A 7,102-nucleotide genomic window follows, 5' to 3' on the forward strand; every position below is an offset into this window, starting at 1 on the left:
TGAAAATAAATTTTAAAAAAATCTCTGATGGTGCTTATTGGAATCTGACTGATATAGCGAGCTCTCTTCCCATGATGTTATATAGATATTATACTTTTTCTTTCCTTTGCGATCTATTCATATCTAGCATTTATGATGAACATTGATGAGCATGGGAGTCATGGGAAATACATTTTTTGGAGTCTTTTCCTCACTGACTTAGTGGGATTGTGAAGATTGTGAAGTCATTATCAGAGGTACCCCCTTTCAACAGCCTGACCTGATTTTTCAGCTGTCTGTGCTCTTGGGTCTCTGTGTGGGCTGCTGCAAAGAGCTAACCTGACAGGAGGTCAGGAACTGCACAAGTTAAACTTTAAATTTCTCATCCTGCAAAGTGTGTATCCCAGGCAAGAGAGAACTCTGTTAGATACATACACAGTGATAGACAGATATCCAATATCTATCTATAAAAATATAGAGTTGTAAATAAATGCATTTTGAATGCTTACAGGATTTAAGAAATTCAGATGAGGAGCCAGCGTCATGGCACAGCAGGACAAGCCTCCACCTAAACTTACTTTCCCATGTCAGAGTTCCAGCTGCTCCACTTCCAGTCCAGCTCCCTGCTAATGCACCTGGGAAAGCAGCAGAGTGGGTGGCCCCTGCCACCCACGTGTGAGGTCCAGATGGAGTTCCTGGTTTCAGCCTGGCCCAGCCGTGGCTGTTGCGGCCATCTGGGGAGTGAACCAGCGGACAGACTATCTCTTTCTCTCTGTATCTCTCCTTTTCTTCCTGTTATCCTGCCTTTAATATAAATAAAATAAATCTTTATATTCTCATAATTGTAGGTACAAACTACATTGAATCTGTTTTGAGAAACTAATTAAAAATAAGAAATAAATGTGTACCCAAAAAATTAAATAAATACATACCCCCGGAAAAGAAAAGAAATTCAGATGAGAGCTGCTGGCAATCATTGAACTTGATGCGACTTGTCTCACCGTGCTATTATCTCTACTAAGCATGGAATTAGGTTTTTGAAAGCCGGGTTTTTCTAACTATCTCTCCGGTTTTAAGTTTAGGCATGTTTGGCGGCTAGCTAAACACTTTCAAGTGCACTCTGGAAATCAAAGGCCTCTGGTGTGGAAGCAGTTTGGGACGTCTTCTCCTGGGGTGGGGAAGCACCTCTGCATACCAATGCCTCCTCTTCACTTAGGCTGTTTTGAAACTAGAAATTAAGCCTTCCCACCCCCACCACCAGTAAACCAAACGGAGGAGAAAATACTGCCACAGGAAATCAAAGTTTTTTTCTTGAGATTCATTCACACAGGTGGGAGCTTGGGGGTCACCTCTTTGCTGGTAGGGCGAGGAATAAGGGAGGTAGAAGAAGATCTGGCTGGAAGAGGAGGAGACTGCAGATGGAGGTTCTGTCACTATTCATCTCTCCCTCGTGAATGGCAAAGTTGAGCGACCCCTCTCAGAACACAGACTTAGCTTTCCCAGAGCCACGCTGTGACGCAATCTCTTTTGTTTTATTTGCCTCACTCTCACTGGGTTCTTATGCTAGACCCAGGAGTCCAAAGAAGGAATAAACAGGCTGGAAACTAAGACTTTTCTAATTACATGATTTGCATCAGTGTCTGGGCTGGGTGTCGCTGTTCAGCTATGTTTGTCTTTCTCAAGGACCCCAGAGGGGAAAACAGACCTTAATTCAGTTGACAGGAAAGAAGTCGTCAAATGCTTTAAAAAAAAAAAAAAAAGTTCCAAATTTCACAACAAAAGTAACAAAACCGAAAAAGCTATTTGAGCTGCACTAGCAAGGTATATTACCCATGCACTTACCCAGAGATAAATGCCCTCATAGGACATCTGTCCAGATTTCAGTCCCAGAAGCAGGTGTCTACAGGGATCTTGATCAAGAATGGAGCTGATTTCTGGATTTCTCCCCTGAAACCCACAGATTTTTCTCTGTAGAAAATTTGAAGAAAAAAAAAAGAGTAGGAAAAAATTATAATTAATGGCTGGTTGTTTCTTGAGAGAAAACTGAAGGGACAAAGTAACTTCTATCCCATGACTTTTTATTCTAAATCTCATTTTGGGGGTTTGTTTGTAAATGATCTTAATACTTTCCCTTAGAACTTATTCCCTAAAGAATTTAGGAAACAGAAAAAGATACTGTATGAATTCTTCAAATGCTATTTTGAAGCAGTAATGGAATTGCCTACATTCTATCTACCACATTAGAACTCAAGGTCCATTTGAAGCCCAAAAAACCCCTGAGCTGGAGTTAGAGGCCTCCTTTAGTGATGCTAACTGCTGAAGGAGTACTACTCTCCGCGGTCTGCAGAGGAAGCCTTGTCTTCATTAAGCGCCCAGCACTGCAGAGCTTTCTAAGCACGGTGCCATTCACTCCATAGTAACCAGGAAGTGGAACGAGCTTCTCTGCTGCGGTCTACAGCAGGCACACTCATAGCGAGGACTCGCCTTCTTCTCCATCCTTAGCGTCACGCTGGCTTGTAATTTTGGAGTACTGGAAATACACCGTACTTATAACTCAAGATTAAGACAGGTAAGCCATTTAAAGCTAAATATAGGGGTGGACATTTGATCCGGCTGTCCCAAGAGGCAGCTTGGGACATCTGCATCTCACATCGGAGTGCCTGGGTATGAGCCCCTGCACCACTCCTGATTCCAGCCTCCTGCTAATGCACGTCCTGGGAGGCAGCAGGTGATGGCTCAAGTAGTTCGATCCCGGCCACCCAAGTGGGAAACTTGGATTGGGTTCACAGCACCTGGCTTCAACCTGGCCCAGCCTAAGCTGTTGAGGAGTGAATTAGTGGGTGGGAGTCCTTTCTGTCTGTCTGCCTCTTTCCGTGTCTCTACAATAAAAGAAAATTGAAGAACAGCATTGAAAATAAAAAGAAACTGCATAAACGTGAGTGGACCTATAGACTCTGCTGATGTTATGTCTCATTTTTTTTCCCACAACCTTCCTGTAAGCTTGAAACACAGCAAGTCCTAAGCAGTTACACACATACCCACAAGATTAAACCAGCTATTACTCCCACCTCTCACTGAAAATGAGCAAAGATTATTAAAAGAAGTCGAGGCCACAGATTTCACATAGAAGTACTAAACTACCCAAGGAGATAAGTTGAAGCTAAAAGCACATATCTTTCATCAACAATGAGGTCAGTCACATATGATGGCAAAACAATCTTCTACATGTATGACTTTATTTGCTTTTCAAGGCACTGCTATGTGATAAGCCCACATGTTCAATGGAAATAAACAGATGGGAAAGCCACAAAATTTGGAGCAGGTATCCTGACTTAAAAGCTGTTATTCTTTCCATGACACTCTATTCTTATTTTTCTGTTCCAAAGTGACAGCTGCCACTGTGATGCCAGTATCCCAAATCAGAAGGCTGCTTCCAGTCCCAGCTGCTCTGATTCCCATTCATCTTCCTGTGATGCACCTGGGAAAGTAGCAGAGGATGGCTCAAGTGCTTGGGCTCCTGCCACCCATGTGGGGGATCCAGATGGAGTTCCTGGCTCCAGGCTCCAGCCTGATCCTGTTATTGTGGCCATTTGGGGGAGTGAACCACCAGATGGGAGATATTTCTCTCTCTCTCTCTCTCTCTCTCTCTCTCTCTCTCCTCTCTGTCCTTCTGTCTCTCTCTCTCTTTCTCTGTTATCTGCCTTTCAAATAAATCAATCTGTTTTTAAAAATCAATACTGCCTGTGAATTACCAACATTGCATGTGTACTGAAATGTATGTGTGTGTATATGTGAAAACATGTACACATCTACATTCTAGCACACAGAACTTGAAAAGGGTAAGTTAGAAACTATTAGCATAAGCAGCCTAACTATTCAAACTGGACACCTGTATTAAACAGCAAATCCTAGAGATTAAAAAGAATTTCTTAAACTTTGAAACTTCTTTCAAAAGAAATGTGGTTTTCCCCCCAAAATTTCTCCATTCACTGGTCCTGGAGAATAGACCTATTTCTGCAAAGTTCTACGTCGTCCTCCTTGGAGTGGGACAAGCAACCCATCCCCCAGAAACAGGATCTGTGCATCAGAGAAGAAGCCTCTGTCTGGTGTCCATGCAGGTGCCAGAGCCCTGGGCATTTACCAGGCTCCTCAACCTGACGCCTGTGTCTTCCCCTCCCGGCTCCAACCTCCTGCCAACGAAAGCACACTTGAAGGAGGTGGCGGAGGTGGCTGGGCTTCTTGCCCCTCCCCCAGCTCAACTCCTGGGCAGGCTCAATTTTCCATACCCCTTGGGGGTTGACTGTCACCTTCAGGGAAAGAACATGAAATTTCCAGGGTAGGTTTGGAGATACTATTCTGGAGGTGGCCTCTGTATGTGTGTGTGTGTGTGTGTGTGTGAGAGAGAGAGAGAGAGAGAGAGAGAGAGAGAGAGAGAGAGAGAGAGAGAGATGCGTGTCCGCGGAGCGATGGGCATCTGTTCATCTCTTCCAACCCTTGGGCGCACTGGCTGGGGAAACCCTCAGCACCCACGCTGGGCTGCTGCGGCCACCATAGGCGTGGATGCCCCGATGGCAGAGTCACAATACTTTCCGTATGAAATTGCTGGCGTGAGCGGAAAACTCCAGCCGTGCTTAAGAGACAGAAAGGCCTAGGGAGGCGGGAGGAGTTAAGGGAAAACAGGGGATAGCACAAAATGAGCCACACTGATTCCAGAACAAGGCACTGGGCGAAGAGAGAAGAAAGACTTGGAAAACCTAAAAGCTCCCGGTGGATGTTCGGCGGTGCGCTCGCTGCGTCGGCGGTGCGCTCTAGCCGCGGCGCTGAGGGTGGCGGCGCGGCGTCCCCGGAGCCAAGCGGGCTGCACCGCCATGGGTGGGCAGAAGGGAGTCGGGCCCGCTGGGGAGTCTGGAGAGAGATGAGATGGCCTTGCACAAGAGGCGACCCCGCTCTGGAGCCCCCGCCCTCGGAGTGGGCGCGGCGCTGTCCGGCCCGGTTCCTGGCTGTGGCAGGTCCCGGGCGTGGAGGTTTTCGCGGCCGCCCGGCCCGGTACCCACAGAAAAGCGCTGCGGGGGAGGGAAATTTTCTGGAGCCCGGGCAGCGTGCTTCCGAGGGCCGCAGCTGGGAACCCGGCCAGGAGCAACCCGGGCTGGGACACCCCTCTCCCCATCGACGGCGCCCGCGCTGTGGCGCTGGCAAATGGTCTCCGCGCGACTGCGGCTGCAAACCCCGAGTCTCCGGGGCAGAAGGGTCGCAGTGGGGGGGGGAGTGGGCCGCAGACACCTTAGGATTTTCCCGCGAGGAGCGAGTTTCGGTCCCGGCCCTTCCGCGCCTGCGAACTCGCCAAGTGTGCGCTCGTCTCCCGGGTTCCGTGACTCCCGCTGCAAGCACACCCTGGATGGAAGCAAAGGCGCCCCCATCCATAGACGCCTCGAAAAAGCGAAGAAAGAAACAAGAACCTGCCTGGAGTTCGCAGCCCATAGACCATAGACCGTAGCAGACGCCGGTGCGGCAGCCCTTCGGCTCTCCCTTTCCCCAGTCCTTGCGCCCCGCGGTGGCAACATGCAAAGCCCGAGCCATCCGCTTGGACTCCAAGTTCGAGTCACCAGGCATGGACTTGGGGGGACCGGTTTGACTTGGCGTTCGCAGGACCCGGTGCAGCTGTGCGCCCCAGACCTCAGCTAGCTCGGCAGACGGACTCGGGGGCGGCATCTCAGAACCCTCTCCCCCTCACACACACTTCTAGAAAGCTCCGGACATTGGAGAGGGTTGCAACGCATCGGAAAGGTTCAAGATGCGCTGGCAAAGTGTCTGAGTTTGCCTCGTCTGGGCTGACGACAAAACTAGCTTGCGGACACCCTTTCCCTGGTCCAGGGGAGCGAAACACCCGCCTGGGTGGCCCGGGCGGCAGCTCAGCCAAGGCTTGGTGTTCTTCCTGGTGGTCTGATTAAGTTACAGAAAACGCCAGGTAGGCTCGGCGAGTATCTGCCTAACTCCTTCCGAAAATAATTCCAGACTGGGAGGAAGCCCTTTGCAAACAAACAGCAGAATGTGCCTACCTTCTTCTGAGCCTCAGTTCATCTCCGCCTCAATCCACTACAGAAGCTGACGCTGCCTTTGAAGGGGGGGGGGGGGGGCTCAGAAGAATCAGGAGAAAGGAAGAGGACCTTAGGGTGTTCTGGCAGTTAGGCCACAGGACTACCTGCGCCGATGTGTGTGTGTTGAAAAACAAAGCCATTCTTGTCCCAGAGGTCTTGTAAAGTCCAAGATTTGGACAGTTTAGTCTGCCTGCAGAGATTGGGGTTTAGGAATCTCTTCGAATTCAGTTTTCAGTCCCACCACCCTCCAAATCCTCCTCGATGCCTGCCATCAGATTTTCTTCACAGCCAATTTTGGTTCCTGTGGCAGGCTCCCTTTAGGTTCAGCCTGATTAACTCATCAGGTTAAGGGAAAGAAAGGAGTTTCCTAGTGCTGGGTGCACACTGAAGATAGTAGAACCTGTCTGGCTGATTATCTTAGAGATGCGACAAACTATCTGCAGGTCAAATGGGGTCAATGGCGATGCAGCGACACCCTGGTGGTGGACAGCAGAACTGGGATGCTGGACTGTTGTCACCACAGCTTGCGGGGGGGGGGGGGGGGGGGAGTGTGTCAGATCACCCAATTGTAGCCTGGGAGCACTGAGAGCAGCCCTCAGAGTCATGTAGCACCCACTCCCCGCCATGGCATTTGAGTGACCCCAAGGAAGCCAGCCAGCTTTCTCACCTCCCCGGGGCCATTCCGTTAGATAGCTCTTTTACCCCTACATCTCGTCTCTGCCTGCTCTCAGCACCAACTCTAACTAGCTTTGTAGTAGTCTTAAGACAATGAAGCCTCTAAAATTCTTTTAGAAAAAGTCATTGACAAGCCTGTAGTAAAGTCTTGGGTGTGAGAAGTCTCTCACTGCAAACCTTTTCCCAAGGGGTCCCCTTGGCTGTGAAGAAAGAAAACGTGAGATGGCTCCTGATGACTGAGCCAGGGTAGTGTGCCCTAGAGCACTCAGAGTGATGATGGAGACACCCATGGATTAAGTGCATGCTACCCTAAGATCTAAAGGATCACCGTTCACTGGTTTTTATGTCTACAG

This window comes from Oryctolagus cuniculus, chromosome 8, assembly GCF_964237555.1.
Source record: "Oryctolagus cuniculus chromosome 8, mOryCun1.1, whole genome shotgun sequence".
Taxonomy (NCBI): Eukaryota; Metazoa; Chordata; class Mammalia; order Lagomorpha; family Leporidae; genus Oryctolagus; species Oryctolagus cuniculus.